At 50.2% G+C, this 22,995-nt stretch overlaps 1 pseudogene; it reads left to right on the plus strand.

Moving 5' to 3' along the window:
* The window catches only part of LOC118972190 (protein Shroom1-like), a 111,383-nt pseudogene that overhangs the window by 82,984 nt on the left and 5,404 nt on the right, over positions 1-22,995 (plus strand).

Consider the following 22,995-nt stretch of genomic DNA (forward strand, 5'->3'; position numbering starts at 1 on the left):
TTCATTCTTGGCACATAAATAGTGTGTTTATTTATTACACTTTTATGAGCATTTGGGTTTCTTTCAATCTGGGGCTACTCTAAAAGGTGATATTCTCAAAATTCTATTACATGTAATTTGCTATATGGACATATTTCTAATTGGTGAATGCCTCAGAGTTAGAGGGCTAGGCTTTAGTGCTCATATTCTACTCAACCTCTTAGAGCTCAATCTTTCAAGATTTTACTTTGTAATGCAATCATTCACATGCTGCTCTACATTTATTGTTGCATGCGCTGTCCTGTGCCCTCATTTACTTTGGATCTTCAAACAGTTCTATATTGAAAACTCATATATTCTTTCTCTTACAGCCATTGATTTTCATATCCTTCGGTGCTTTCACGGTTGCCTTAGATTTCACAAATACATTAATTACCCTAGTGTCAAAGAGAATACTCCCAATAATCCTGTTGCACAACTAAGCCACCTACCAACATGTGAAACACACACACACATGCATAATCATAGGACACCCCGTCTGCACACATAGATACGTGCTGACCTAAAACGCAGATGCAAAGCACACATACCATTCTCACACACACAGAACTATCCCATGTTCAAATGTGCAAACAACAGATCAGTCAGACATTAAAGAATTTATGCACACAAAGCACATGAAATTCCTCACACCATTCTGCCACAATGTGTGCATGATACACACACCTGACACATTCGTTAGAGATGAAGGTCATCTTAATTCACTGAGGAAAAGTGAGCTTGGTCAGCAAAACAAAGACACTGACTAATAATAAATAGGTAAATTCTGCAAAGATAAAAATTCACCAATTGTTCCATCTGAGACTGAAGATCTATGAGGGGAATAAAAAGGGCACACCCACAAAAAGATGGAGGAAGAAAACCAATGGTACCAAAAATCTTAAGCAAGGTGAGTGAGTGAGTGTGAGGAGCCTGGACTACAGGGTCCAGAGAGTAACCCAGAAAGCTGACATAGGCCAATTCTCTGTCCAAGCCAGAGATAACTGTGTATTACAAACTCAGTATTTCCATGAGGTACAGTGGGGAGAGTACATTACGGAGAAGAGTGTATGAGGGAACAGAATGGAACCAGCCGCCTCCATTACTTTCACTCCATTTTCCAGGAGTCTCAAAGCTCCACGCATGGGGTGCACCGCCTGGGTACTCTTCGGAAGACAAAGCTGGGGGTCCTGAGGGACATGACTGACCCTCTGAATCAGAACGCTACGCCTCTGGCTCCTCTCTTGACTCGGCCTCTTGTGGTGCTAAGTAGAGAGGAAGAGCTGCCGAAGTCTGGGCAGATCAGGGCAGTGGGAGTCCGCACAGACCTGCAGAGATCGAGCTCAGCGTCTCTGCTCAGCCAGAGAGAAAGGTCTACTTTGGGCCTAGCCGCAGTCTCCTCCTCTCCAATCTGGGAGCCTAGGGCTCTGGTTCCACGCCATCTACAGGAACTCATTTCAAATACTCCCTTAATTTAATCACATCTGCAGAGTCCCATTGGCCTCCTATGGTTAACATTCATAGGTTCTGGGGAATAGGAGATGGCATCTTGCAACAGTGGGGGGCCTTACCCAGATTATGACAACTAAAACAAAGTGTGTTTAACCCAATGACATATGTAGTCAGGTAAACAAATATTAAAGTATTTTATCTAATCAGTACTCTGTGGCACCACAGGTACAAGACACAGGGCAAGAATGTCCATAGAGACAATGTATGTGTTTTATACCCTCCTAGCCCTAACACTTGGGCAAAATCAGAAACTGTTGAATACTTGTATTTTGGTGTTCTGGCCAGAAAAGAGACTGCAGTCTCCATGCATGGAGGACACAGAGCGAGCAATCAAAATGTACGGAATCGAGGAAAGAGAGGCTGTACCTCGAGAGCAGGTTCACAGCGGTGGCCTGAGAGGATGTATATTAGTTTCCCGGTTGACTGGAGATAGAAGCTGCTACAAACCCCTGTCCAGACGTGAGAGAACACAGAAACACAGCAAAGTTTCTTTCTGCCCTCGGAGATATGCAGGGCATGTACATAAGACACAACCTTGAGATTCAACGGAAATCTCAACAAGGCCAAGTGCACAAAAGTGCAAGGGTATCAGACGGGGCCGTGTTTGAAAAAGCAGGAAAACTGACAAAATGACAGAGAAACGGGCAGACTAACTCAGCCTGAACCTGGGAAGCTGTGCTCCCCTGGTCACCATGTCACAAATCTTTCACAGCCAGCTGGAAGGGAGGCAGGAACGTCCAGAACAATTTTCCCACGCAGGAACCTGCATACTCCTCCTTTGTCTTACACAGGAGAGCAAAGCTCCTCTGTACAAACAGGGGTTTGCTGATACAACCCCCTGTCCAGACGTGATGTGTGTGTCCTCTCGTGCATGAAGAGTGGCCACAGATTTGAAAGGGGCCCCTCAGTTCTTGCATCCAGCCACCTCCTGTCCTCATAAGCACACAGGTGTGACACTCCATCACACCCACAGCTACACACACTCACTCACGTGCACACGCCCAAGCTGATATCCACATGTGTTAATCCATCACACCCTCACTTTTCTGCACACACATTCCTCTAATTTACTTTCTCTAACATCATTCCTTCAGTACCACAGTCTCTGACCCCACAGATAATCCCACTCTTGTACCACTCCGTATTTCACACCAATAGGGCTTGAAACCATCACAACTGTATAACAACGTCTAAAACTCCTCTTTGTTCCCAGGCTCTTAGTCCCTTCACATAATCCCCAAATTCCACCATCCATCTAGTGACCTGTCTCCTATCTAGCCTTCACGTGGCCACTCTGGTACGCTTTCACGGTCTCAACACATCTCACAAAGTTCTTCAAATCCTCACAGTCTTTGCTATAAATCAAATAGATATTATATAACTACTGAAACTTTCATAGCACATAAAACACAGGTTACTCATAAATACATGGAAGATACACTGCCTCCATAAATACAGAATTATGCTTCATGTCACCCAGCACATCACACCACCTTCACACATCCGGGCCATCTCATCTCTAGACTCACTACCTAAAATTGTGGAGGAAACATGACAGGCACATACACATCAGATTATACTCGCCACACTTAAATAGGACGCGCACCAAATGTTCCCATCCCCGCCCCACCGCCAGACACTCTCTAGCCACCTAAGAGACAAAGTGGATGCAATTTGGAGAGTAAACATTGGGCTGCAGTTTTTAAACAGAGGATAGGTTATTTTGTCAGGAATAAGAATTTACCTATTTATTTACTGAAGTTTGTGAATTTGAAGGCACAGTCTTTTTACTGGAAATGTGGAGGAAGAGGAAGGAAACCTGTCTGGGGATTTTCAGGATATATTTAAATCCACAGTAGAGCTGATTTAAGAAATGTACGTATTTTACTGGGAAAAAAAAGCAAGCTAGAAGTAATCTGTAAATTGAGAAGGTGTAAAATTCAAGATAGGCAATGAGCATGGTAAGCACAGATGAACTACCGAGTCCGAGCCCTGTGTGGGCCGGGGACATGGAGGAGGGTGGCACACTGAGTAGGCCACTGACAGCTGTGCCATTTAAGGGCACGTACACTCTGGAGAGCAGGGCAGGGGCCAGCGCTGGGAGGGGTTGTCTGGAGCCAACCGTGGAGGCCCTCCTGGAGTCTCCTACTCCAGCTCAGAACTCAGCAGTTCCCCCCAAGCCCTGTCCCTGCACAGCTCTGGCAACAGAGGCCCCCGTCAGGTTCCCCAGAGCGGACACCTGCGAGAGGAGCCGGGGACAGGAGGTGGGCGGGAGGGCTCTCCTGTCCCTTCCAACCCCCCCCGCCCCCGGGGGCAGGAGATGGGCACTTTTGTTTGATGGTCCCCAGCTGACAGACGGAAACACTGAACCCATGTATATGTACTCCAAGTATATTCTTCCAGTAAGTAGAGTAATATCATCAAATAATACAGGCAACTTACTATGTACTAGGCGAGAACCTGAGCCTCTGATATACTGCAGTATACATCTTTAGAAATATCACATACAAGATGCCCAGTGTCACTGACATCTACTACACACAATTTTCCTAATTGTTTCCTTATATTTTGGAGCAAGTGAAGTTTCAAATGCTTCATTTCATGGGGCGGGGGGGAGTTTCAATGCCTGACCTGATTATTGACTTAACATGTCTTTTTTGAATGGATACAGATCCCAGAAAATGCCACATCTCTTTTCTTGTATTCCATTCCTCAGAATTCCAGAATTCCCAAGAGGATTCTCCTCAGCTAGAGGCACGTGTGGTGGTCCCAGACCGCCGTCAGACACCAGGAGAAGAGTCGTCTGTCTCGGAGTATTTCTCCTGCGTGTCTCCAGGAAAGCTTCGTGCTGCTGGTGAGGACAGTAAGGGAGACACAAAGGCTGGACAGGATGAATAGCTGGCATGGCTTGGCCCAATCCCTCCTTACTTCACTTTCCCTTCAAAAACAGGAAAGGGTTTCAGGGCAGAGGAACTAAGACTGAAGCCTCTGCAGAGGGACAAACTGGGGGTGTGCTTTCAAGGATAGGGCAGTTCCCCATGTGAACACTGGGACAGCTGTGAGATAGTGGGCTGTGCTGGTAACAGGGCGGCAATTCAATGACCTCTTCCCTCAGATCAGCACAAACTCACTCACACACACACCCTATATTCCTTCACACCAGATAGAGCCCCACTATTCCTTCCTTTCACTTTTTCTCTCATACACACATCCCTTCATTCCAGATGCGTACTTCCCATTCTCTACAAGCGTTACAGATACACACTTCCACCTTCCCTCCTCACACAATCATTCTCAGACTCCGCTGTCTACACACGAACCCGTAAGGAATGTACACCCTCTCACCAGATAACTTGTTCCAGCTCCCCCATTAGAGCCAGCCTAAGCACTGAAACACTCATAGGCCGTGAAATGAATGCACTGTCATATACAGGCTTTCTATTCCGCACACCCCTCACCCACAAAACCTTCAGCCCAAAGCCTTCAGCCCCTCAGAGAGCTGCGCTTCTGGGAGACTCAAGCACACGTCCTCCAACACGCTCTGTCTTTAACTGTTTCACAGTAAGAACACGCACCACCCCTGTTCACGTGTACTGTCGTACCACACACACATGTACAGTGTCATTCACCACCCCCTTACCAATGTCAGAAGCACTCACCAGGTATGTCCCAGAACACACACTGACCTCCACACGCTCAATGCCACATATACCTCAGGTAAAATGTATGTCACATAGCATTCTGTGATTTCACATATGTGTGTACTTCCAGGCCATGTGCCCACATAGGAATATTCTCATGAGCATCTCAACTCCTACAGACTTCACACACTTATTCTAGTTTTCTCATGTCTGAAATTTCCTTTCCCAGGAGGAGGAGGAGGAGGAATCCCTCAGTGGCATCAAGATGTTCCTCGTACTGAGCCTCTTGAGGTGACTCAACCCCAGGTCTTGGAGGAACAGGAAGCTCCCTCCATCTCTACTGAAGACTCCTTTCCACCATACCTGGGAAGGGCACGCGTCAAGAAGATCTACTACAGGCGTGTCCAGATGAAAAGAGGTGTGGCTGTGTCATGGGATGACGTGGAAGTCTATGGGCCTGCCTCTAAGAAGACCAAAAGAGAATTTGCTATTTTTGAAGAGGCTGAAAAAAAGGGTGAACAGGCCTCAGACATATGGAGCGGCTTGTCTACACAGGAACTCCTGACTGTCAGCGACGACAGTGAAGACCCACAGGAGAGGGAGCAGGCTGGCAGTGCGGGGGAGCCTCCAGCCCAGGAGGGGGAGCAGGCTGGCAGTGCAGTGGAGCCTCCAGCCCAGGAGGGGGAGCAGGCTGGCAGTGCAGTGGAGCCTCCAGCCCAGGAGGGGGAGCAGGCTGGCAGTGCGGGGGAGCCTCCAGCCCAGGAGGAGGGGGAGCAGGCTGGCAGTGCAGTGGAGCCTCCAGCCCAGGAGGAGAGCCCCAGGGCTGAGACGCCTGAGTGGCTGGTGGCCCTGGACAGCGGCTTCAGGTGCCTGGGCTGCTGCCGGGTTTTCCCCAGCGTGGAGGTCCTGCAGGACCACGTGGACAATGCGCTCGGTGAGGGCTTCAGCTGCCATGTTTTCCAGCATGCCTTGGCTTGGCTGAATAAGAATAAGAAAGAAGAGGACAAGGAGGAGGAGGAGGAGGACAAGGAGTATCAATGCGAGACCACTTAGATGGTAGACCGAAGAACACTTTGGCAGGAAGACGTCCTCCTGCGAGTACACAGACTTTTTCCGGCCCTAGGAATGTAGAAGTGAAGTAGTCCAGACTCTACTGAGGGCCTTCCTCTCTTAGCAGCCATGATACCCACTCTGTGTCAATGTATCCACCACCTTCCCTACCACCACGCAGGAACAGGAGCGGAGCGCCCCTTTTAATAGTTTCCACTGCTCTCCTGAAGACGAGGGACAAAAGGCAGATCCCACCATGCAGAAGACCAAGGCGTCCTCATGCAAACCAAAGAACGAGGAGCACCAGTCTAGCATCGCTACCACTACGGCTGAGAACAGGAAACTGGCTGGAAGGAGAAACTATTAAAAGGGGCCAGCTGCAGAAGAGGTGAGGGCCCAGGGTAAGAGCACATCTCAGGGATACTTGGGATTCAGTATCAAAGGCCAGGGGAGTGAGAAGGCTCAGGATGCGGTAGAGCTAGGCCTTCTGTCCTTGAGGGGTTGGTTCTACCCTTTTCCTGGATGTGAGTGGGATCTCATACTCCATTATGTGATTCCCATACCTGAGAGGAGACTGCTTAGCAGTTGCAACCACTTGATAGAAACAAACCATGCAATCCTTTCTCAAAATGGTCTTTGTTAGGGAGGAGGCACTATGGCCGCGTGAGTAGGGCAGCGGAAAACTCCTCCCAAAACCATATATATTTTTGAAAATATAACAACTACAACTATTCCTAAAAGAGAGACCAGAAGACACAGTACAACAACCAGGCTACATCTACACCTGCAAGAACCCAGCGCCTCACGGAGGGGGTAAGATACAAGCCACGATCTGATGGGACCCTTGCATGCCCCCATCCCAGCTCCCCAGCAGGAGGAGAGGAGTCGGAGCGGGGAAGAAGTGGGAGCCCAGGACTGCTAAATACCAAGCCCTAGTGATCCACACCAGGAGTGCAGACAACATAGTGCATGGTGTGCTGGACACTAGGGAAACGGAACAGTAAAACCTGTGAGTGGGTTCTCACAGCTGGCGCCCCTGGGACAAAAGAAAAGGGAGTGCATTTTGAAAGTCTTAAAGGGACAGGAGCCTTACAGCTTGAAGGAAGTGTCCTGGCACACTCAGCCCAGCAGCTGGGAATCCTGGGGAACTCTGGGCACCCTAACCCCCTGGGCAGCAGTGCAGCTCTGAGGGCCGTCACGGTGATAAACAGCCTCTCACTCGTTCCCCCTCTGGCACGGCCCCACCATAGCAGTGCAGCAGCCTGAGACTGTCCACACCCACAGCAGCCGTGCAGAGCCTCCTCTGTAGCCCCCGGGGCCAGACTCAGAGGTCCTGTTAGCATGCAGCTGCACACCACAAGCTGCTAGGGGGCGCTGTTCTCACAGGAAGGGAAGGTGACAGGCAAGCAGAAAGGGACTTTGTTATCCGAGCTGTCACTGCCCACGACTACTTCTGTTGCCATGAAAAGGCAAAACAATTTGATACAAGAATAAACCAGACATCCCCTGAGAGGGAGCCTGGGGAGATAGATTTAACCAATCTTCTTGAAAAAGAATTCAAAATAAAGGTCATAACTATGCTGATGGAGCTGCAGAGAAATATGCAAGAGCTAACATATCAAGTTGGGAAGGAGAATACAGAAATAAAACAATCTCTGGAAGGACTTAAAAGCAGAATGGATAAATAGAAATCAGAGAACAGGAATGCAGAGAAGCTGTCGCAGAGGGATAAAAAGATCTCAAGGAAGGAAAGAACATTAAGAGAACTGTGTGACCAATCCAAATGTAACATTATCTGCATTATAGGGGTACCAGAAGAAGAAGAAAGACAAAAAGGGATAGAAAGGGTATTTGAAGAAATAATTGCTGAAAACATCCCCAAACTGGGGGAGGAAATAGTCGCTCAGACCACTGAAGCACACAGAACTCCCAACAGGAGGGACCTGCCCTTTGATTTTATGTTTGTCAGGGAAATCTTGATTTTGTTTTTATAATAAATGTTTACGCCTTTGAACCAGGAGTTTGCCTGCCTTTTTCTCCTATGCTGCTTTATCCTGTTCCCTGAGTTGCTAGTTTTGAGACTGTGTAAGAACTGATAGAGAATCGCCAGCCACATCAAGACCAAGGGGCAGAACTGCATCTTCTTGGCCCCAGAGATGCTGTGGGACATCTCTTTTGCCTTCTTGCCTGACAGTTGCTTCTTCCAGGGAAAGAGTAGCTCTGAACACCCAAATCTGGCTAGATTTTCCTCCTGCCTAACACTGGCATCCCAGTATGGAAAGGTATTTTGGTTTTATATCAGTAACTTTGCAGTTTCAAGCAACAGTAACAGCTCTGTCTGACTCACTCAAAAAGGAATGTATTGGAAGGAGGTCTGGTAGTTCACAAAACTGATCAGAAGGCAGGAGAACTAGGCTGTGAAAATAGGAACCAACGGAGGCTGAGTAGCAAGAGCAGCTTAGGACCCCCACTGTCATTATACCCCCCAGGCTCCTGATAGTTTCTCACCTGCATCTCTTTGTCACTCACACGAGAGTCCAGTCCTTGGCAGGAGCATCAGATTGTCAAACCCAAGTTTCAGGTCTGTGCTGTGTCTGGCTGGCTTTTAAAATGGGAGGAGGAGCTCTGTCTCCCAAAGACCTATTTACTATGGGGATCCCCCAAAGAAGAAAGTGTTCAGATGTCCACAGCAATCCTCTTGAAGTAATAAGCAAAGTTTAGGAGAGGATCTACCAACAGCCTGAGCAGCACCCATGGGAGACCTCTGGTGTATAAGCCAATCCTCAGGGACAACACTGGGGCTGGGGGTTAGTTGAGATGATAGTCCACACAGGAGTAGCCCAAGTGAGGAATAATAATGCTAACTGATGCTGTTTATTGAAGGCCTGCTGTGAGCTGCCTCTGAATGTATGTGATGAAATCTCATTTAATCGTTACCTGGTAAATATGTAGTAGTTCCCCTTTTTTGTAGATGATGAAATGGATTTCAGGAAGGCTGGAATATCTCCAGGATCGTACAGCTACTGCCATTCACACTCAGGTCTGAGAGGCTATGTAGTCACACTCTTTTTTTCTCACTGCGATGGTCTTCCTGTACCCTAATTGGAGAATACCTCTTTCTCTCTGTTTCACAATGGGGAGTCTATGAATCCATCTCTGCCCCTTCCAGGCAATTGCAGTTAGTGCTATTTGCCCCAGAATTCCTTTAGTGTCACCTAATAAAAAGACATAGTCTCCCTTCATCTTGCTAGATGATTTGCTAGGACGTCAAAACAGCTGCCAACTGATGTGTGTGTGTGTGTGTGTGTGTGTGACATTCATTCCTAGCAGTGTCCTAAAAAGGCCGGGACCATGATGGATGCCAGAGATACTCACCCACAGATTTTAGAGCTAAGTCTCCTCGATTTGAAAAACTGACCAGGTATATCAGGTAAAACCAGCAGAATCGTCTAGGTGAATGTTAAGGACATGCATTATTGGCTTCCAGAGCCAATGACCAAAATTCACCCCACATGCATATGGCATGATGTGACCCAATCCTGCACCAAGTCCACTACATGGCTTCTGTGTGCAGTCCTGGGCCCAGAGCTCTAGAATCTGATTGTTCCCTCATTGATAAGACTGATCAGGTGACTCTTTGGCAAGTAAGCAGAGAATTGGGAGATTTCGCCCCAATAGAAGACTAAGGAGAGAGGCTTTTATAGACCATGTCATCCCTTTGTTGGGGCCTTAAAGCAGGGGCAGTCTAACCCATTCCTGGGCTTGAGCCAGCTGTTGCCTTCTCTGGGAGATGCTGGAGGTCTTGTTCACAGTTTGAGTTTATTTCTGTTCTTGAGAACCAAAAGGACGCTTAGGTGACACTCTGTCTGGGTCCCAGGAGAAGCAAACCAGAGGTGCAAAGTGGAAAAATACACTTGACCACCACTTACCTGTCCTGTGTCCACAGGAGTAGGAAAAAGAGGAGAGAGGCATATATCCACACCTCTCATGTAACCTTTCTTGTCCAAGGATGTGAGGGTCACAACTGAATGAGGGAAGACCAGCAGGATGGAATGGTCCCAGGCCTCCAACTTGGGACCAGGCTATAGGAGAAAAGCTAAGATATTATGGGCAAAGCCAAAGGAGACTGGGGTGTCACCCAGAGTCTGTAGGGAAAGGGTGGTGGTAAGTGTACTTGATAGGAATGTGACAGGCCAGCATTCCTTCCCAGGAACAGCTGATCTGAAAAGGAACTTGGGTTAATCCCTGGGACCACCAATTTCTACCCAACCTTGCCCGGAGATCTTGCCTGTCAGAAGCCCCCGCAGGAGAGGGTGAGCTCCGTTCTCCCTGTACTTTCTTCCTGTGGCTGCCTTCTTATAAAGCCTTGTCTTTGGGTAAGTGTGGGGAGTACATTGCATAACTGAAAAGCAAACAAAATGTGCTCCAAGGGAACATGTGCGATTTAAGTAGACATTTGTATATGTACTGATTTATGCTTTGCTGGATTCCAAAAATAACATGATTTTGTTGAAAGATTTCTCGTCTCTAATGTATTTTAACCAATACATGACTATCTCTGTATTAGGACAGCTATGTAGCTGCTGTCTAAAAGAAAGATACATCTTTTACTTCAACCATGGGTTATAGATTAACTGCTACCCCAAACAAAGTCAAAAGACACAGACTTGGAAAAATATTTGCCCCACATAGAGAAAAAAAATACCTCCCTTAATATATAAAAAGATCTTATAAATCAATAAGAAAATGAGAAATGGTCTAACAGATATATGGGCAAAGGAAATGGACAGATCACAGAAATTAAGACAAATGGCTTTTAAATGCACAGAATGATGTGTAATTTCATTTATTTAAAAAATGTAAATTAAAACAATGAGATACTATTTTCACGTTTCAGATTTCAGATATAAAGTTTGACGGTGCACTGTTTTAGTGAGGATGTAGAAAAATGGGTACTCATATATTTATGGGATTGTACATTGGTACAACTTTTTTGTAAGAAATTTAACAAGATCAATCAAAATTAAAAATTTGCATACCCTGTCACAGTTATCTATTACTGTGTAACAGACTACCCCAAAACTTAGCGGCTTACACATTCACAATTATTTGGCTCATGGTTTTGAGGTTCAGAAATTGAGGAAGGACTGAGTTGGGCAGTTCTCTGATCAATATGGTTGTCAGCTGGGGTGACTGACACAGGAGGACCCACTTCCAATTCATCTTGTAGGAATTTATCATATAGGCTTCCAAATGTGAGCAAAGATATATGATGAAGGCCATTTATTATAGAATTAATAATAGCAAAAAACTGAATTAACCCAAATGCCCAATAGGGGATTAGGTTAAATAATCCAATTTATTTATGCCCATGCAATTGATTACTATGCTCCTGTTAAAATGAATGATACAGCTGTGTGTACTGACAGTCAATGAGCTCCAAGATAAAACTTAAAATGAAAAATCAAGGTGTACCTTGAAAAGGTACCTATAGTAAGAAATGTTTTTATAAGCCATCTACAATAAAGCTCTGGAAACCATATATGAAATTTAGCTCAGGCACATGTTGGACTGTTGGCACACAGAGAGAAGGAAGTCGTGATTGGGGTCTTGCTGCAGCTCATTTCTCATCTTCCCAACTCAATTTCTAGTCCTGTTCAAACTGAAGTCCAAATCCTACTTTCTCAGGAAGCCTGCACGGATGTCCACAACTTGTAGCTATTTTCACCTGTCATGTGAAAATAGCCTTTGGAACCAACCACCATGGGGTCAAATTTTGCCGCTACTGCTTATGAGCTGTTTGACCTTGACAGGATATTTAAATTCTCTATGTCTCAGTTTTCTCACTTGTAAAATGGGGTTACAGTGATACCTATTTCTCAGGAATAACCAGGTTAAAAAGATACGTAGAGCACTTAGCCCAGTGATCTAAACAAAGGTAGTCTTTAGTATTCAAACCATTGTTACATCAAATCACCGAAATCCACCAGAGAGAATGAGAATCAGAACAAGAAACAATAGGGGTTAGTGAGGTGGGCGGTTGCTTTGGTACGGTTTCAGTAGTTCAGATTATAAGTGCCAAACCATGTGGAGTGCGCTTTGAAACAAGTCTCCCAGGCCTGGGAAAATACTGAAATACAGAGGGGCACGGGCATCTTTTTATGTAGCATGGAACATGACATATGTGCATGTCTCCACCCTCACCACAGCCTGTTCCCCACCACCACCACTAAAGGAGACTCAACTTTGTGGGAGTTCCTTACCCTTCCGTTCCTCCAAGAGTCTCTGGGCTTTTGTAATAAAGAGATAGGAAATGCCAATGCCCTCCAGTCAAAGACCCCCAGGCACACGCCTGTGGTTGAACAAACCAGATATACAGCAGTCAGCGTGAACACACAGCATGGAGAACCATGGGGCATTTCAAGAAGAGGGCATTAGAAAGAACTTAGAAGATTTGGGCTTGTGTTAGTGACTTTGGAGAGAGTGAGAAGGACTTTTTTCAGTGTTTGATGCCATCGGGAAGCAAGTGTGATTCTATGATTGGTTATATTAATACATCTTATTTAAAAAGAGCAAAGCTAATGCTGCAATTGGTACAGAAACAGTAATCTCTCATGTTAGCCAGGACAGCAAGATGTTTGGTCATTTCTGTGACTTGGACAGTATTCACAGTTTGTGTTCAAATACTGCGGGAGTCCAGCTCCAGCCTAGGGATGGGATGCCCGAAGGTGCAGGACGGAGTCGGCGTATGGAGAGACAGGACACGGAGTCAGATGGAGGTGGTCTCTCGACAAAGTGCCTATGACAGCTTTATTTATACCATTTTTCACAAGGATATGATTATTTTTTACTGTTCTGTAGATTAATTGGTATAGGCAGTTGATTAGTAGGTATAGGCAAGCTTTTTACTTTATTTTTCTTTCTAATCTATTCATGGTTGGTCAAGTGTTAGACAGGTGACTGTTTTCTGTTCCTTGACCGAAACTTTTCCTATCAACATGGACTCTATTGTGTTTTACGTTTCTATGCAATGCAGTTTCTTAGTAGTGCATGTGACCGTAGGAGCATGCAGTATGTAGCAGCGACTATGGAGTCTATCAGCTTAGGGTGATATACAGGTCACCTAGTGCCACAGTTAGCTAGGATTCTTTCCCACAAAAATATTCTTAGCAGCTTTAATAAATTTATAATCAATCTAAAATCATAAACTCATATCTTCATTATACACCCTTTACAGGGCACAGTAGGCAGCAAACTAAATTTCCCCTTCTTATCTACATTTCTCTTTCTTCTGCGTGGATACCAAAATCTCCCTGACATATGCTACACAGGTCTCCATGACTCCACTACTGCAGGGACTAAACAAGTTCTTACATGGTGAACAATGCAAGGGCATTCATATCACAGAAACTGTTTCTGTTATAACTACAAACCTTAAACCATAAACAATCACGTCAAATGTACGATTATTCATTTGATTTTTATACTTTATATGTGATTCTAATGTTGATGTAGTAGGTAGATGCAAGATAGAGATAGAAAGCATGATTTAGAACTGTAAGAAGGCAGGTGTAGATGATCAGGTTTGTGCCTACAGACCACATATTAATCCAAGCTGAACAAGGGCAACAAAACATCCATGGGTGTAGACAATTTCTCTCAAAACTGGGGGGGTGAGGTTCTAAGCCTCACCTCTGTTGGCCCCCATTTTCTCACCTGATGGCCCCCCTGCGACTGTGCCTGTTTTACATTGTTCCTCCCTTGAGGAATCTTACCCATCTCTGGCTAACCAGCCATCTTACGGGGCCATACAGGGAATGTAAAGCTGGTGAGAGAGAAGTAATATTCTTTATAAAGGTTAGTTTTTCACTTCTTTGCAGATTTATGCTCCGTGGCTTCTATGCCCAGCACTTGTCTTGAGGTATCTTTACTTCCTGAAAAATTATGGTATTTGGTAATCTCACATATAAGGCACAAAGTCTAGTAAATGGCTGTAATTAGGAAAGAAGAAAAATAAAACTATAGAAGTAGCAGAGGGAAGAAAACATGAGAAGATTAAGTGTCAGACAGGGTTACTCTATTCAACATTCTCTCATAACTCTATTTCTAGAAAACTTTCCATCACTAGTTTCACTAGCAGTGTAATAATAAAAAAAGGGGGGTGATCTCACTGGAAATGGGGTGGTCAGTGTTTGACTAACAGTAGGTTTTGGTACTTTATGCCAAGATCGCCATTTGGCCCCTGCGTGTTCCATTCTTCAGGAGCACTGTCCTGAAAAGCTCCTGGGAAACTTATGTTCTCATCCTTTCCACACTGCTCAGCAAAGGTTAGTTAACCCTTAAGCAAAAAATGCAGGTAAAAGCAAAGCCAACAGTATAATAGAAAAAGCAAAATCAAGGTGGGTAATAGGGGGAGCCAGCTGCAAAAGCCCCTGCTTTGTGGGGGTCTTCTTCCAGCTTGAGCTTCGCTACACAGCTTGAGTAGCATGGCTCCTGGCAAAATATGATTACAGAGTGGTCTTATTTATGCAACCACGGTCCAGCATCCTTGCAGCTGCGCTTGTCTGATGGTAATGTCCCATGGAATTGTTTGTGCGCAACAGGAGAACTCCAAGGCCTTGGCTATGGATGTCAGGTCAGCTCCTATCAATACCAAGGTCTAGCTGATAGTACGGGCCAACTTCCAGATGTCAGGGGCTGCTTTTCTCTTTCTCAAAAGAGAGGAGGCAAGGAGAGATGAGGGTGGGCAGTATTTCAGTTTTCTGAAAATCAGCTAAAGAGTTTCTATAGTGTATGCAGAGGAAGTAACAGGGCAGGAAGGCAGAGTAGGTTAATATGAATTGATAAGACCCTGTGTCTGCATCATGGTTTTCAAGAAATATATATTTTTTAATATAAAAGTTTAAATATAAATTAAAAACTTGAGCAATTTTGAATTGGCTTCTTGGTTGCTGGGTTGTGTTCCTGCTATTGTGAGACCAATCATGTGGATCAGGATCTTAAAGGGTAGGCTTTGAAAGCCAGGAGATGCTGAGCTATTGTCTTAGAGTCCAGAGCCCGGGCTCCAGCTGAAGCTGATGCCTGGGTCCCCATGTGTTTGAAGAAGTAACAGAGCCAGTAGGGCACCAATCAGAAGCTAGGCTCAGGTACCCACTGTCTCCATCCCCTGAAGATCCAAGGAGACAGAGTTTCCTAGGCTCTCAATGTCCCCAGAAACTGGCAGCCCTGACATCCACCTCAGTTCTGGGCCCTGCTTATTGTCCCAGCAAACCTCATCAGCCAAGGATGCCAAGGTCGGGGACACGGTCCCTGCTCCCGGGCATGCTGATTCTATGGGAGAGTGAGGGCATCCCACACCAACAGCAGAGAACTAGCCAATACTCATAGGATAGAGTTTTGGGAAGTGGGGTCGGGGAAGGCTGAGGACACGGCAGAGAGGAAAGCACCGTCGTAGGTGAATTCAGAGCACTCTTTGAGGTCTGAAGATCCCCAAGGAAGACAGTGAGAGCCAAACTCTAAGGCGGAAGAGAACCCTCTCCAAGCCATAGCAGATACGCATTCGTCCAGCACCCAACAGCCTCGTGAAAGCAGCTGGAATGAACACCCAACAGCGCCCTCCCCTTCCCATCCGGCTCCCTGGGTCAGGGGGCTGGTCCGAAGGGCCTAGATTATGCGGGGTAGGGAGAGAGATGGAAAGAGAGGCCTCAAAAATGGGAGTGCAAGGGTTGGAAGAGTTTTGGAAACGGAGCAGCTGGAGGGAGAGCTGGTCAAGGGGTGCAGAGGTATCAGGAGGGTGTGTTTCCTTGGCCAGGCTTGAAAAGAATGGGGTGGCCGTCTGGAGCCTCTCGGGGTCCGGGCCGCCCCCTGCGCTGGGGACTTGCGCGGCCGGCCGGCGCCGGAGGCGGGCGGGGGTGCCGAGGCCGCCCTCGTCCCCATCGTCTCCCGCTCCCCCTGCCGGGAGCCACAGCTCTGTGCCGGCGGGGGAACCGGTGATTGGCCACCTCTGGGCCCGCCGTTGGCAGCGCCCCCGCCCCCGGGGCTGGACGTGCGCCACCCCACCCCACCCCCCGCGGCGGCCTGAGGCTGGGGGTGGGGTCTGGCGCCGGAGCCCGGGGCCCAGATGTCACGGCGCGGCGCCGGGCTTCCCGCCGTGCGTCCCGGCCGGGAGCGCAGGTACGCGACGAGGCGGGGCGCCTGGCAGTGCGGGCCGGGCTGCGGGGTCCGGGCCGCTGCGCTCCCAGAGGGCTCGGGGCCCCGCCGGACGGCCGGGCTGCGGGGGACGCTCCGGAGGGCCTCCCAACGCGCCCCCCGGTCGCGCCCTTCGGCCCTCGCATCGCGCTGGCCCCTACTGTCACCTCTTTCCCCGACGGTGAACCCAGCCCGAAAGGCCGAGAAGTGCCCCGCGCCGCGGCCATCCGCCCTCCTGGCGGCCCCAGGCCCTGCTGTCCCTCCGCCCCGCGTGCCTTTGCCGCCCCCTGCGGTGGCCAGGCCGGAGCCCCTCCCCTCCCTCGGCCGCCTTGCCTCTCAGAGCTTGAAGCCCCAGGTATATGTTCCTCCTCACCCCGTACGTATGCGGCCAGAATCTTGAATTTTCTGCGCGCGGCACAGAGCGAGAGCCTCTGGATACTCTGCATGTGGGCTGGAGCGATGATGCTGGACGGGGTGCGGGACCGCGGTGACAGGACGGGAGAATGGGGGGCCCTGAGGGGACTGGGAGAGCCGCGGGGTTTCCCCCAAAAGGCGGTCTGGGTCCAGAAACTCTAGAGTGGCGGGGAGACTGCAGTGCAGGTAGCGTCCCCACAGTAAGCCTCCTACTTGAGGGAAGACCATCCGTGAGAGGTGGCAACCCCTCCACAGTTGTGATGTGGGGTGACGTGGGATGTGAGGTGGGTTTTGAAAGAGGTGTGATTAAATTTATGATTATTACCGATCATTTGAGGCTGTCCACCTTTCTGGTCGCCTTACCTGGATATGCTCCCATTGCTTTGATGTAGTTTTACCCACTTGATCCAACCTCTTTGCTGAGGTCTAGACCCACATCCCAAATTCCCAACTGCTGCCAGACTTGCCACAAGCAGTGCCAAGCCCACAGGCCCCAGACCAGTTGAGCAGTGGGCCCCTTGACCAGTCCCCATCTGAGCTCCCTCCTTCCTGAAACTGGCACCTCCAACTCCCTGGCCCCCCAGCTCTGAACTCTGGAGTCATTTTTGTCTCCTTTTCTTCTCTTGCTGTTTCATTGAGGTGGCAAATATATCTCAGATGCCCCCCACCACACACACACAGCACGACCCCAGTCATTGTCTAGCAGGGATTCCATGCTGTCCCCCCTGCTCTGGCGAGCTTTGGCAAAAGGCCTGAAGAGCTCTTTGAGCTCCAGCTTCCAGACCTCTGTTCTGTGCAGGAACTGGCTCTGCAGCCCAGCTCACTCAGAGCCTAACCTTACGCTAAGACGCCTGGGTTTTGGCCACCACCAGCCACAGGGGTTGGCTGGACTGCATGATGCTCCCTGCAGCCACACAGTGTGAAAACTCCTTGATCTTTTTAATGAGGCCCAAAACACACTAAAGGAGTTGGACTTTCCTGGCACATCTGGTTCTGCAAAGGGCACCAAGTGAGCATCCTACCTGGGTATCAGCTTATTGGGGCCACCACTGCAAAAGCATCCTTGAGACACGTTAGTGTCAATAAGAAAACAGATAGATATACACATTTTCATTATCCATTCAAGCTGTTTTTATTTGTTGACCTCAGAATCCTTTGTCGACACAGTGATTCACAAATAAGATTTTTCAAGGCCTTTTCTGAGGAAACATCTTGCTATTTGAACAGTCACCCGTGACTGTAGGTGCAGCAAGCCAACAGGGGCAGGCATGGGCAGCCTGAGCCAGGGTATGCAATGCTCCCAAGCCGGGCTCAGAAGGACAGGAGGAGAGAGCTAGTGTCTGGGCAGCTAAGGTGGGTTTCCTACAGGAAGTCACTAGGGGCTGCTATGCAGAGTAGCTTCTCATCTTCCTGAAGTCCAGAGAATGGAAACACTTTGCAAAAGAGGTCCCCCAACCTGAGTGTGAGGACCAACCTACGGGGCTGGCCTTAGTTGGCATAAAGATGCCTCCAGGTGGTTGACACCAAAATGTTCTGATCCCAGGTTGGCTGAGAAATGTTACAGGTACGCCTCTCCCTTCTAGGAAATGCTATATCCTCCCACCCCTAACTCCCTACCTGCTCGGAGCAGCAAACTGTACTGGGGCCTCAGGGAAGGGAATAGAGGGTGATCCTGAGCTCCAAATAGTATCTGGATGGCTCACATGAGCCTGCTTTTTCAGTTCCCACCCCAGCTGCAGCTAACCCTCCTCTGCATCCCATGCCAAACAGTTCAGGGAAGGCAAGCACATAGGCTAGAGGGAGACCCAGGTCCCCAAGACTCAAAGCTTCTCTCACCCCTGACCCAGCCACACCCACCCAACTCCCCTTGCTCCCCAGAACTAGGAAGGTACTGGTTTCTTGCCAGTCCTCCTCTAAGCTGTGCTTGTCTGATCTTTGAGTTCCTATTAATACACAAGTAATATGGTCAGTGTCCTGGTGGCAACTGCCTCACTCCTGTTCACCTCCCCAGAAAAGACTAATAGGGAGAGAAGAGTGGACAGAAGCAAAAGAGCCCTCTTCCTTCTCCACCAGAGCCACCCCTGTCTACTCCCTGCAAGTCCGCCATTCAACAAATATTTCAACATCTGCTGCTTGCCAGGCACTAGGCTGCAGAGATGAGTAAGTGCAGTGCGTGTCCTCAGGAAGCTCAGGGGCGGGAATGGGAAGAGGGGATCACAAGCAAGCCAACAATCACAATGCAGGGTGGCCAGTGCTGTGATGGGCACTGCAGGGGTCCCTGAAGGTGAGATCTCTAAGTCTTGCTCTCTAGGAGGAGCAAGAGTAGCAGGAAGAAGAAGGGGGTGGGCCTAGACAAAAGGCAGTCTCTGAAATAGAGGCCATATATTCTGGAACCTGCCAGTGTTTTGAAGGAGGTGGGGGTTACTTTCCCACGGTGGCGTTTGGGCCTTGCTGGAGGCTGCAGGCATCGGGGTAGAGAAGTAAACTGGCTTCAGCAGGGTTTGCTTCTAGGAAGTTGGTTCTGGCTGCAGTAAGCTTGGAGGCAGGCCCAGCTTCCAGGCAGGGCTTTGCCCCTTACCAGCTGTGTGTTCCTGGGCAAATCATTTCCCCCTCTGAACCTCAGTGTCCACATTTGTGAAATGCAGATAGCAGTTCTGAGAATCAAGATAAATATTTATAGAAAGCACCTGGAACATAACAGGCACAGAGGGACAGAGGGAGGCTGTGAAGCTGCCCCTGCCACCCGGTCTGGGTCTTCCCCCCTCCTCTTTTGGCTCCTCTGTGATCTCAGAACTTCTTGACCATTGTTTATCAGGGAAAGATCACAGGGAGAGGCTAAGAAAGCAGCCAGGAAGAAGCCTGGGTGGGACAGGGTTGGGAGGGAAGAAGCATGGGTACACTCTCCGTGCTCCAGGAGGAGCCAGGGTAGAGGTCAGGGCCTCAGGCCAGGAGAGTCCTGGGGGTGGGGGTGGGGGTGGGGGAGGGGAAGGCGGGGAGAATGGGCTAGTCACCAATTTCTGTCCCTGAGCTAAGATCGCGGGGTGGTCCTATGCCATCCCTGACCTAGAGGGAAATGCCAGCGCTAAGGATTGTGTGCCTAGGGAGGGGATGTGTAAGCAACCTGGCTGTCCAGGTTGGAGGAGCCAGCAGGCTGTCCTGAGCCTCACCCAGAGCTCCTTAACCCTCGTGCTGTGTTCCACCAGGCCCCACGGAGCTGGCCAGCCTCAGCATTGGCCCATGGAGGCCCTGGGGCCTGGGGATGACAGCACCTCCCCAGCCTCGTCCACTCGCAGCTTGGATCTGCGGCGGCTGTCTGCACGCGCCGACTTGGCCTACAGCTCCTTCTCCGCGGCCTCTGGGGGTCCCGAGACACACACGCCGTCGCCCGGGACCGGCATCCTTCCTTACCTCGACTGGGAGTACGTGCGCGTGGTGTGGGGCGGACCGGCCCCTGCCGCGCCCGCCGCTGTCCTGCACACATCCCCGCAGCCGCGGTACGCAGTGGGCCGCGATCCCCAGAAGTCTGGGGTCCCCCGGGCCGCTCAGCCGGCAGACCACCCTGCCGCTGTACGCGCTGACCGCGGAGGCGGAGGCTGCAGCGCGGGCCGCCGAGCCACCCAGCCCGCCGGCCTCACGGGCCGCCTACCGCCAGCGGCTGCGGTGAGCGCAGCGGCGAGGGCTCCGGGAGACGTCCTTCCAGCGCAAGCAGCTCCGCATGAGCCCGCCAGCCCGCCGGCGGCACTCCGCACCCGCACGGCCCCCGGCGGCGCACCCGCGCTCCGCACCGCTCAGCCACCCGGGCGGGGAAGTGGAATCGGCGCGCCCTAGGGCTTCCGCGCCACAAACTGGTGAGCGCGGAGACCTCGCCAAGCAGCAGCGGAAGTGGTGTTTCTCTGAGCCAGGGAGGCTGGATTGCGTGGGTCGGGGCGGTGGTGGGTTGGTTGGGGAAGGCGGCGGCGAGGCCTGCTCCAGCTCTTGCCGTCCCAGGCCCCAGGAGCATCAGGGGTCCCAGGAGCATGGAGTACTAGCCGAGTTTGAAGGTTTGTCTGAACCCCAGACCCTTGGCATAGAAGACCCAGATCCTGGGTCCTTAAAGCTCAGTGCTGCCTACAGGCCTCGCAGTCAGAGTCGAAGCCCTTCAGGTGAAATCTTGGCTCCCTGGGGAGGACCGGGAGAGGGCATGCCCATTATGCAGGTATGGAAGATAGAGGGTGCAGCAGGCTTGGGGTGGGGAGCATCTGGGAGACTGAAAACTTGAGCCATATTTCATCGGTTTGCCATTCCCCCAGGCTGTTCCCCAAGGAGCAGAAACCCCCAGACCATTGTTTAAGACCACACTTTGCAGGTGAGAGAGAGAGAGACCACTCTGGGGGCTGAAAACTGGGAGGCAGCTTTCATAGCTCTTGCCCAGCAGGAAAGGAGAGGGCTTCCCACCTACCCTCAGTTTGAGCTTCCTTACTGTCTTTTGCAAACTGCATCCCCTACTCCCCTCACAACACCCTGTTGTCTCTCTGGTGCAGCACCAAGAGCTTCCTTCCTGGTCACTGCGGTCAGTATGGGGTCCCTGCTTCCAGAGTCCTGAATCAGAAGGAAGCTGCAGTGGCATGTCCTGCAGAGGGCCTCCAGAGCAGTCCTGCGTGTGTGCGGAGGGTCTGCCCGGCTCCCATCCCTTCCTGATAATGAAGTTTTCCTGGAAGAAGCCCTGCTGGTCAGGATGAGGTCACTTCCAGACTCTCATGTGCCCCCAGGGCTCCCAACCAAGTGAGTTCCCTCTTGCTTCTAAGCAGAGTAAGACCTTCCCTTTCCACATGTCTACATAATGCCTGAAGGGCAGGGAACTCTCTCCTAGGTGAAGCCTGGGAACCCAGGTGGGCTGGGTGGGGGCAGGTGGCCCTTGGAAGCCGCCACTTGTCCTGGCCAGAGCTTTTTCTAATTCAATGTCTCTTCCACTTTCAGTGTACATGCCTCTGACCAGTAGTATGAAGCTGGCTTGGGCCAACAAGCTGACCATGCTGTAGTCCTCCAAGAGTACTCCCTCAACGAACACCCAGAGATTGCAGCGATAGATGACTGCTGGCAGGGGATAGATGGTTCTGTCTCCAGGTCCTGCTATAGCCCCCCAGGAACTGCAAATGGTGACATCCCAACCTTTGACCCCACTGGACTGCTAACTACTGACCCCCACACAGCTGCAGAGAATGAGCCTTTCAAATCTTTCCCAGTTGATACCCTGGGACTTCCAGACAATGATTCACCAGAGACTCCCTCCCACATTGCCCTAGCTTGGGGCACTGGCCAGCCTGGTTCCAGGTCAACATTGTCCAGTCCGCGCCTCGAGGAACTAGTTCAGGAGCTGGCCAGACTGGATCCCTCTCTGAGTGACACTATTAACTCCTATCCCAGCCCAGAGCCACCTGTGGGGCTTCTGGATGGGCTGATTCCTTTAACTGAGGTCAGGGCTGCAATGAGGCCAGACTGTGGGGAGATTGGAGAGGAGGCTGCTGGTCCTTCCGAGGCAGGGTGAGTGAGGGGGTCACCAGGGACTCGGGATTGTCCCTGCAGTCTGGGGCAGGACAACCCAGGGAGCTCTGGCCTTGTCCCCAGCTATCTCTTTAGCTCCACCCAGCTCCTGCCAACCTCTCTGGAGGAGACAAAGCCTGAAAACCTTAGTACCCACCCTGTGACTGACCAGCCATGTGGCCAGGGTCTCCCTGAGCCAAATAGCAGCATCCAAGTCAAGAAAGTGAGTGTGGAAGGGCTGCTGGATGCTGGGTGGGGCAAGAGCCCAGAGTCTATGTAAGTCTGGTCCCTGGCCCCAGCTTCAAGTACCCCCGTTTTCCCTGCAGGTGGAGTTAGCTCACCTCCTCCAAAAGATGCTGCAGGTCCTTCAGGCTGAGCAGGAACAGCTGCAGTGGGCGGCCTGGGAGGAGGCCAGGCGTGAGGCCGCTCTGGAGGCTGCAGTGGGCCAGGCCTGTGCACCCCATGAGCTAGAGCGGTTCAGCGGGTTCATAGCTGACCTAGAGCGGGTGCTTGGCCTCCTTCTGCTGCTTGGCAGTCGCCTGGACCGCATGCGCGGTGCCCTGACTCGGGCTGGTGCAGACTGTGACCCTGATGAACAGGTAACTAGTTCAGGCTAGGGGTTGGAGGGTGGTGATGGGCCTGCCGGCTCTGG

The sequence above is a fragment of the Manis javanica genome, chromosome 14, assembly GCF_040802235.1.
Source record: "Manis javanica isolate MJ-LG chromosome 14, MJ_LKY, whole genome shotgun sequence".
NCBI lineage: Eukaryota > Metazoa > Chordata > Mammalia > Pholidota > Manidae > Manis > Manis javanica.